The sequence below is a fragment of the Acipenser ruthenus genome, chromosome 8 (assembly GCF_902713425.1).
Source record: "Acipenser ruthenus chromosome 8, fAciRut3.2 maternal haplotype, whole genome shotgun sequence".
NCBI lineage: Eukaryota > Metazoa > Chordata > Actinopteri > Acipenseriformes > Acipenseridae > Acipenser > Acipenser ruthenus.
The window spans coordinates 48198283-48208979 of record NC_081196.1 but is presented as its reverse complement, the minus strand read 5'-3'; the positions used below and the strand labels follow the sequence as shown (position 1 = coordinate 48208979).

Here is a 10697-nt window from a genome sequence, read left to right as displayed (position 1 = left end):
TCATGTTTTTTAAATTTTGCAGCTGTCCAATGCTGATCAATTTCTATTTCCTAACACCAGTCAGTATGCTTCCAAATTAACTGTTCAACCATGACAACTGCCAAATTCCCTTTCTTATCCTCCAGTACTTTACATGAAGGCTACAAGATTTCCCATCTTCTTGGGGTGGAGCATTAGTGCAGACAACTGCATAAGGAACGTGTTCTTCTTTTTGAGGCGTTTCACTAAATTAAGAGAATTTGATACTGCTGCGGTTGGATATTATTAGCAGGATACATGTTTTCACCATGTTTTCTCTTCACTATTATCAGTGGAATTTAGAAAACAAGTGAATAAAAGCATTGGGTCTTTCTACAGCAATCAACCAGATATTTCACTTTCTATTTCCTTCGCAGTACAGTATCAACCAGCAATGTATTTGCTGGAGACATGCAGCTGTAAACATGGTAGCCTCTATTCACTGTGTGAAAACCTGAAAACGTGAACTCTTGGTCAACTTTGAACAACAAACAGGAATTTAAGCAAAAATGTTATTATTTAATAGGTGCAATCATATTTTTTTCAAAAAACAATTAAACATTTATAGCTATGTTTTTAGTTTGTGCAATGCAATAAAATGAAAAATTATTTATATGGACAGCTTTTTATAATCTATATTTGGGTACTGTGCTTCTAGGACCCATATTCAAGATATATTGATGAAATTGTGCATGCTTTTAGCAAATACACAAACAATACACATGTATTGTAATGGTCAGACTGGAGCAGTCCTGGTTGTTTAGCCATGGAATTGCCCTGTTCAGTTTCACAGACCTAATGCAAACCTTTGGGTAAATATCACTTAGCCACCTGTTGACAAGCACAACCATACTCTACTATCCCCAGGTAAAGGAAAAGGAGCTGCCAGATGGGAATTGTGTTGCTGCTCATCATGACATATTGACCATGGATTCTGTTTACATTTGCAGAAATGAACTTGTCTACTGACATTCCTATGTTCTCCACGTGTATCCAATCCTATGTAGTCCCACTTGTGCAATGTGACTAATGTTTCCTACTTTGCATCCATTTTTTATTTAAGCACCATCTTTTAAACAATATAATCTTTTAATGCTGATCACATCTTATACTGCTTAACAAAATACTGATTGTGACAAAAAAAAACCACAAAATAAAACGGCAGAATAAATATTTGTGCACAACTTGACTTGTCTTCTAGTTTTATCTCATTGAGTGTTTTAAGTTATACTTTCTAAATCAAACTCAAAGAAAATACTCAAGCCCTGTATTTGCTACTGAAAATACCATCCAGTTTATTTATTTCAGTGCAAGACGCCAAAAATTATGAAAACAAAAATACTAACATGGATTCACAGACCCTGATTAGCACTACTGTTGTCTTCCCAAGTCCAAGATCTGGTATTGTCAGAAAATGAATAAATACCAAAATTCAAGTAAACCACTATTCATTTAGTAATATTTTCAGTTTGATTACAGAGAGCACCATGTCTCTTGGAATCCAGCATGTAGGGTAAAAGGGCTTTTCTGAATTCATTCAGTGGGCAGACGACATCAGTGCAGCCTCTGACAAGCTGCTCCTAATTTGGAAGGAAAAACAGTCAGTGAAAAATAAAAAATAAAACTAGTTTTTACGAGCTCAATGTCACTGCAACAAACAAACAATACACGTTCTTGTTTGCATGGCTTTTCCAGGTGCCTATTGAAGTTCTACTGAACACTGAGCCTGTCATTATTTGGTATCTAATTTTAATGATTGCCTAAGACTTACAGTATTTATTTTCAATCCATGTACCTGTTGTAACAAGAGTGAGAAACTAGTGGTGGTTTATACAAGCCATAGTATTTATCAATAAAATAAAATATTATTTTCATTGTCAGTTTTCATTGCTACCCCCCCGGGAATCATCTGAAGACTTCTCAATTTTCTTCTCAATATTGGCCATCAAGGTGTGAAGCAATGGTCCGACAGACAACTGAAGGTTTTCAGTAGCAGAAAAAAAAAAAAATCAAATAAACGCACACCCTCTAGAGCTTTTCTGATTCACTAATGAACAATATTTAGGAATAGTCACAAATGTACATGTACTGATGCATATACTTAACAGAAACATTTTGTTTATGTCAGTTTTTTAAATGTTTTTATTTCAAGCCAGTCAGCATCAGCGAGTACTTAGTTTTGGCCTCAATCTTGATAATCGATACAGTGATCTTGGAGAAGAGTATTTCCAGCAATAACAATGTGACTTGTATCTTAATCTATGCTGAACATTCTTCCCCTGGTGTGATGATTTCATCACCACGTGACACGCCTACCATTCAATTCAAGGTTTATATTTGAAATGTTTTTTGTAACCTAACTTTTTGTGACCTAATCTGACATCAGAATACCAACGTGGCGCCAGTCCTGGCATCTGAGATTTTGTTGCAATAAGAATACTAAGGAAATACAAGGTACATTTACAACAATAGCTTAAAAAGCTATGTTGATAATGTAAAAACAGTCATTCCCTTCTCCGTGGCAGAACTTGAGCTGTAGTACTAAAAGCTACAGGAAAAGTGGTGATTGCCCATATTTACCTTTTACTTGGTTCATAGATGTAATATACCATTTCCACAGCTCGCTCTTCAACTGTCTTCTGCCAGTTCTTCAGCATGGTGGGACACGGTAAACCATGTGCCTGAAACAAGCAGACATACAGTCTTAGATTGTATTGTGATGCCTTCCAAGAAGACAATCTGTTAATTACCAATGGTTAAAACTGCAGTGCACTTTCATGATTTAGTTGTATAACATAGAGCTGCTTGGCTTGAGGTATATCCATACTGTGGATTACACCGTGTAACAAATAACAATGTAATAACAAGATATGTATCCACTTAGGCAGCTGGAACTAAACTGAACTAGTGGGCTTAAGGCCCCTGTATTTATACTACTATTTATATTACTGGAAAGTTCTAGAAAGTTCTAGAAGTTACTCCAAGTTTACTCAGCACTGAATCTATCTGGAATGTTCTGGAAAATAGGTAAATTTCAAAATATCACTGTCCTGGTCACAAAAGCAAAGTTTGTGGGGAATAATAGCCATTGTCTATACTTTTGAGGCATAAGCAATTAGGAAATAACACTTACTACCCAGGAACAAAAATTGTGTTACATAGTGTTATCTAGTTGATGTAGCAGGCTGAATTTTTGCACTGGCAAAAAAGGGGGTGCTGTTGAAGCCCATGTGCATATCATATGGATTATTAACAAAGAGAATATCTGCTTTTAAGGCTAGATTCATTCATTCAGCATCATGCTACTCTGTGGTGTCAAATATCACACATCATGTGATATAGGCTTTAACACAACCCCTTATGGGCATTTATTATTAAGTCGTTGAGTTCTCCATGGTTTGTTCTGTGCTAGTAGCATAATTCTGTGCTTGGTGCATAGCCATGCATGTTGTGCAAGCCACAGCATGCATGGATATACTCCAAGCGACTTAATGCCAGCAGTGGAAAAAAAAAAAATGCTGTGTTACAGTATTTGAATACAAACTTATTGTTGTTGTCTTTTTAAACCATTATCAAGGGCCAAAAAACAAAACAAAATAATAAAAAAAAACACAGCTGCTGTATTACCTCTTTAGCCACCAGGTCGTCCTGTATTTGAATGAAATCTACATGTTTGTGCCCAACAATCCCCAATAAGCTCTGTATCCGTTTCAGATCCTCAACGATGTCAGGGAGTAAAGCAGACTCAGTCCATCTGTGTCTAAATAAAAAGGATACTTTAAAGTGTTCAAGAACGCCTTGCAGTGGCTACTTTCCTTTGCTGTATTACGTGCTGTTCACATCGCAGCAATTTGATTTCAACATATTGCTGATAGTTTAATTAATTTATTTTTTTGTATAAAATAAATAAATATATGCATTAAAAAAGGGAAGTACTTTTTTTCAGCTTTTACTTGGGAACATTCAACAGGAGAAAGAGATTTTTTCTTCAAACTTTCCAGTGTATCCGGCTCCCGTTCCCTGCTGCTGCAATGCTGGAGCTCTGGTTGAAATGAGTGGTGTATTGTGGGAACAGAAAACCAGCATTGTTGAAGGACGGAGCGTGGTCTAGGTACAATCCTTTAAAGACATTTGTTTTCTCATGGCAAACGCTCCTGAGTAAATGTTGAGAAATATATTACCTATCTGATTTAAATTATGAACCATGATGTACGATTAACAATATGTTTCAAATGATAACACTGCGATACAGACCCACATGGGACACAGCAAAGATAAACACTGCAGGATGTTCTGTAACACTTTAACCCTGTAATGCCCAAGAGTGCACATCATACCACATTTTGACATCCTCTGTAGTATACAGTGTTTACAATCAAGGCAGACAAGCTAACATTTTCACATAAAATACATCCATATTTTAAGGAACCTAGTGGTCTGGTTTCATATAAACGCTTTTATCTGTACAGAAATACAGAATTCATATTGGTTTGGACGGATTATGTACAGAAACATTGTTTCAAGTCAATATGACAGATGTATGCAAATGCTCAACATAATAAAACGATTGGATGTTGTTTTAATATGATAGAGCCCTTTCTTAGTCCCGTGATTTAAGGAAATGTCTTACTCCCAGATTCTGATAGATTACTAATTTCCATTACAATAAGATAAATGGTGCATGCAAACTCTTTGGTGTGACATACATACATACTGTTTACACCCCCAGTGCAGGAGAATAAAACTCACCTTCCTGCTTCTGCTGAAATAACCCAGCCAGCAAGCACGTTGCAGATTCGATGGTTCGTACAATGTTAGTGGAACAGACACTGGGTGATAAAATGCACATAATTTAATTAGCAGAAGGGCAATTAAAAAAAAAAAAACTTACTAGACTTCTGAAGACCTGAAGATCGGGGAGAGAAAGTTGAACTTCTCTATGTATGTTTTTCTTATTCGGGCTCCCAGATCGTACAGCTGCTGCTTTCCTAAAATGGTAAGCTGGACAGGAAATGTCCCTCCCTTCAGTCGTAAAGAAACAGGCTATATGGCTCACATGTACTGTACATGAGAAAATAATATACTTGAAAGCAAAGCTCAAGCAATATAGTTTAAATTGGAGGGTTAATTTACAACCTTATCAGCAATTATCTCTGGCCATAATCATTTTATTCACCACCAAAGCTGTTGCAGCTTTAGCAATTCTCATCCACTGTATTGAGGACAGTGGCAATAAAAGAGAAAAGAAAACTAGCATGAGGAGATATACACCATTTACTCTACTGGCATCATTTTCAAAGCATATCCTCCAGTCTTTAATTAACTGTTGTGTTTTTGAAAGAGATAAAGCGTCTGTTAATTGTACAAAACTGGAACCTAAAAAAGTACTATAATCCAAGTTCTAAGTATTCTGAAGGTGTTTGTTTATCATTTTATAATATTTACATGATTTTTTCTCCTTTCAGATTGTATGTGAATTCAGTGGTGATTAAGACATTACTGATCCAAAGACATTATTTATAGTAATACCAATTCATAATTTGTGTGCAACTATATTATTTAAAAACAAAAACAAAGGTTTGAGCAACATACAGAGGTTTCAAACGCCAATTTCAACCCAAGGTAGACCCACCCTAGCGTGTGTGCACTCTGTAGCTGTCCTCAATCGGGGAGGGTGGTTTGGGACCACCACTCAGGTCAGTGACTGCATAATTCATAGATGTGTGAGAAGGATCTTTCAAAAGGTTTGGAACCCATTCAGCCTGTGGTAGAACAAACAGTGGGTGCATTAAGTTGAACACACACAGTACTTACAAAATGTACTTTATGTTATCACTCATTAATCTTTTTTTTTGGTCTCAACTGTTCTTCTCTGTCTTTGTTTTCAGCAAAGCATTATGGGGCTTTGTGTTGCCTGGCAACAGCCATCTTTTCAGTATTTGTGCAATGCTGATTGCTGCAGTCCAAAGCACTCTATTCAGCTCCATCAAGGAGATTGTACACAAAGCTTTGGAACCAGCCAAAAGCAAAATTATTATTTATTTATAATATATATATATATATATTTTTTTTTAGTTCACACAATGACCCAATTAAAATTCTCAGTCTGTACAGTGTATCAAACTAAGAAACGTATACTTTAGAATCAGTTAAAATGGCATTTCTTATGAACCAATACAGTGCAATTATTCTGTAACGAATATAGGTAAAATATAATTTACGAATATAAAAATATTTGTGAAATAAAAAACACAACTTCAGTCGTTTCTTACCGGTACCTCTTGTATGTCCGGTATCGATTTCAACGGAGTCCTGGTCCCATGTCTGAACAAAACCAGAACCAGTTTGAGTTCATATGGAGAAGGGTGTGCACGACCAACCTGCCACCCTCTTCTTCTGTAGCCAGTACACAACAGCACCACACGCTGCTGAGCTTACAGTACCTACTCTACCATACAGTACCTATGCTCAATGAAATGTCTACTGTTTGGGAATATAAATATTAATTTCCTATAAAACTAATATATACGATTACAAAATGGATTTTTGTTAAATAAACATAATCAACGTGCATATAAAACACGCTTTGAAAGAAAATAAAAACTAATACTAAATAAGTGGACTGATGATATTCATCTAAACTTATACACTACCAGAAAGTACTGTACTGTATTAATAATATTATACAAAATATAAATATCAAATAACACGTATATAATTTAATTTATATCAATAGCCTTACAATATATACACACTGATCGCGACTGTCATTTCTACCGCATATATTAAATTACCTTTGTTTTTCATTCCCTTGAGAAATACCCGTGAGTATGTCCTGCAAATCTATTAGACTTTTGCACTCTGAAACATACACGAAGCTTTATACGCTAAATTTGTTCTGGGATTTGTAGTTCTTTAACCGAACTACATTTGAAAATGCATCGTATCGTGCGCTTTTTGAAATGTATTTTCTATTGTGGGTAAGGTTGGTGTTCGGTGTTAGGTGGTGATAGCTGCGTATAAGTCGGTATTTACTGACACAGTAGGACAATAACGTTCATGGTTAATTGTTGGTGTTTATGTTGTGTTTTAGCAGAGGCAGAATATTTAACTCGTGTTTTGAGACACAAGGATGAGTACACAGATCGTAGTGACGTGTTACAAAAGCGGGACATCTTATTTGAGCATTTGGTTGTCAAATTGAGAACCAAAAGGTTTTTAATATTATAAAATACATTTATGTTACCAAACAATAAATACGAAGGACAGTCGATTCATGAAATTAATTACAAAATAAATATTTTCAGTCTTAATACAATTGTAAAATGTACTGATAAAATCTGAAGCAGGAAACTAGTAATTTGTAATAGTAAATGTTGTGCCAATGAACCGCAAGATGTCAGTAAAAGACTAATTTTGAATGTAGGTCAAATTAGAAAAAAAGTGAGATTTGTGTGCAACTATTCAGCAACAGTCATGTGAAAGCAGAAGGGTCTGGGTAACTGCATGGAGGGCTGCTATTGTTAAGGGTATGATGAATTATTATTATTATTTATTTCTTAGCAGACGCCCTTATCCAGGGCGACTTACAATTGTTACAAGATATCACATTATACATTATACAGATATCACATTATTTTTACATACAATTACCCATTTATACAGTTGGGTTTTTACTGGAGCAATCTAGGTAAAGTACCTTGCTCAAGGGTACAACAGCAGTGTCCCCCACTGGGAATTGAACCCACAACCCTCCGGTCAAGAGTCCAGAGCCCTAACCACTACTCCACGCTATACATTATATTCATTTCTATATTTGGCCAAATGTTAATATTTTGAGCTGTTAAAATAATTTATTTGTTTACTGGGTTTCTCATTTATGACAATGAAATACATTTTTTATCAGAACATTTCAATTCAAACTCTGCAAGCTTTAAATAGCATTCTTTCTTGAAAGTGTTGGCATATTCGTTGTCCTTAAATATAGATTTATTTTTCTGTTCTGCATACTTACAGTAAGGAACATGACTTGGCAAAGCTTTTTTTTAGTTACCACTGGTGTATTTTAGGCATGACCAGGTACATACATGGACTTTTTAAAATATACACCAACAGTGTGAAGTAAAATATTTTGATATTACAATGTTCTAGTAAACATATTGGCAATGTCTAGAAATCATCTTTTGGATAAATTAAGTGCTGTGATTGGCTGAACAAGATCACATGACCGTGAGGTAATAATTGTCTTACCGCACGGCTATGACATCATAGACCAACTTACTTACCTGATCTATTAATATTACTACACAGTGTTTCTGTAGGTAAAAATGTCAACATACAACTGAAACAGCATTTAAAATCACTCAATAATCTTTTTTTTTTTCTTTCTTCAACTCTGTCACTAAGAATTACAGAAAAATTGGCAAATATACTGTGGTATTTATTTAGTCAGAGAACAGAACAAAGAAAACTCAGAGGCAAGCAGTAGCAGTAGCACTATTCAAAAGCCATCTGAGAAATCACCACGTAAGTCTCATTCAGCATGTAATATACTGTATATGCAGCAGTGGCATCTACTTAATATTCTGTATATGCAGTGTATAAGGCAGCAGTGTGGAGTAATAGGGCAGCAGTGTGGAGTAGTGGTTAGGGCTCTGGACTCTTGACCGGAGGGTTGTGGGTTCAATCCCAGGGGGGGACACTGCTGCTGTACCATTGAGTAAGGTACTTTACCTAGATTGCTCCCGTAAAAACCCAACTGTATAAATGGGTAATTGTATGTCAAAATAATGTATGTAAAAATAATGTAATTGTATGTAAAAATAATGTGATATCTTTGCCCTGGATAAGGGCGTCTGCTAAGAAGTTAATAATAATACTTATTAAACTAAATATTGCCTTATAAAACTGACTAGCTAGACAGATACATCTCCCCACTACCCTCCGATTTCAGAAACATATTTAAAACAAAATTAAAATCTAGCCTGCTCTCTGCTGACACAACCGTTGGGCTTTGAAAAAAGAAACAAGGGCAAGGGGTCACAAATGGAGATTAGATAAAGGGGCATTCAAAACAGAAAATAGGAGGCACCTTTACACAGAGAATTGTGAGGGTCTTGAACCAACTCCCCAGTAATGTTGTTGAAGCTGACACCCTGGGATCCTTCAAGAAGTTGCTTGATGAGATTCTGGGATCAATAAGCTACTAACAACCAAACGAGCAAGATGGGCCGAATGGCCTTCTCTCGTTTGTAAACTTTCTTATGTTCTTACAAGGTCAGGTTCGGCATAGAATTGTGTTGTGCTCGCCGCAGACGGGAAGGACTGCGCAAACTGACATAGAAGTCGTTTAGTCCACATGTCATCTAATGCTGGTATACAATCTAGGGAAATTATGCCAGTTACTGGGCATCGATGTGAAAACAGCCTCAGAAATGATTGGTCAGCTTCTCTTGAAGCCTGCAAAGCCTGAATAGGATCATTTCCTACAAAAAAAAAACAAAAAACACTCAGAAGCCCCTCCTTCGAGTGCCAGTGCAGTGTTTGGCTGTTCCATGAATCCTCTCTCAGAGGCAGGAAATCAGTCTGCTTTCAATTCCCAAATGCCATTTTATCTCGAAAAAGTTACTGTAAATGGCAATGTTCAATGTAATGTTTATGGCAAATTTTAAAAAGTTCAAAATATATGTTACAATCAGTCTTCAGGGACTGTTTTTTCTCAGTGGAAGACTAAATAATATATTTCTTATTGTTTTCCTCAAAAAGGGTACTTTGTGTAATTATTTTCAAAAAAATGTAGCCATTTTATAAGCGAAATAACCCATTCCAGGGTGTGCGGTAAGACATTCTATCTCTACTTGTTAATACATGTTACATCTACATTATTAGCACATAGATAGATCTTCAGAATACCCCCACAAAGATTTTTGTAAAATCATTCTAACAGTATCCGCTGTACAGATTAATAACAGTAACTCATACTTTTCTGGTCTGCACCACAATGATCATATCGGACCTGGTTTACTTCCTTAAGATTGGTAGGTCAGTAATTGGTTTCTGGGTACCCTTGTAAAAGTTTGCAAAGGTATATATTTGCACTGCATTTTTGCACATGCTTTTCCCATGGCTGTACAGTGCATTTAGTGTAGTTTACTCTGGTTTGCCATATTTGTTAATATGCTTTACCATAACTCGCTATTCTTTACAATGCTTACCTATGTTTTACCAGGCTCTCACTATAATCCATTACACTTTGCTATGTTTATATTAGATTTGTTCTTAAAAATTCTATGTCTGTTATTGTAATTGGCAAAATTGCACCCATCAACAAAATGTCAAATGTTTTACTGTTTCTTCTTATCTGTTACTAATCATTTGACATTTGTGTATACTCTGCAGCAGAGTTTTGGTACTTTTTGATAGGCTGACTCTTAACCCATCTCACAAAAAAAAATTGTTCTGTCACTGTATTTGTAAACCATCTGAGACAAAAATAGTATGTTCATATCTGTGTCAACCTAAAATAGACCACCGCTACTCCTCCCCACTTGAAAGGATGTGACTACTGCTACTGTAGGTCTCTTCAGGAGACCTACAGTATAAAAACAACAAAAATAGAGTCGCTCATAAATTTGAATACGTTTTCCCAGTGGTGATTAGGATAGGATTGTGATTAGCTA

General features: G+C 35.8%; 1 long non-coding RNA gene across 4 annotated transcripts; it reads right to left on the bottom strand.

Annotated features, from left to right (window-relative positions):
* Nucleotides 1-467: 467 nt before the first annotated feature.
* Nucleotides 468-6887, bottom strand: LOC117407026 (uncharacterized). 4 transcript variants are annotated; one of them, XR_004545015.2, is made up of 8 exons: nt 6813-6886; nt 6291-6342; nt 5651-5780; nt 4910-5079; nt 4768-4847; nt 3646-3778; nt 2599-2699; nt 470-1598 (listed from the first exon to the last, which is right to left on the bottom strand). It is a non-coding gene; the product is annotated as an uncharacterized LOC117407026 (long non-coding RNA). The 4 variants fall into 4 exon arrangements; XR_004545016.2 differs by having other exon boundaries at nt 4910-5019; XR_004545014.3 differs by having other exon boundaries at nt 468-1598; nt 4910-5780; nt 6813-6887.
* Between the last annotated feature and the right edge of the window lie 3810 nt (nt 6888-10697).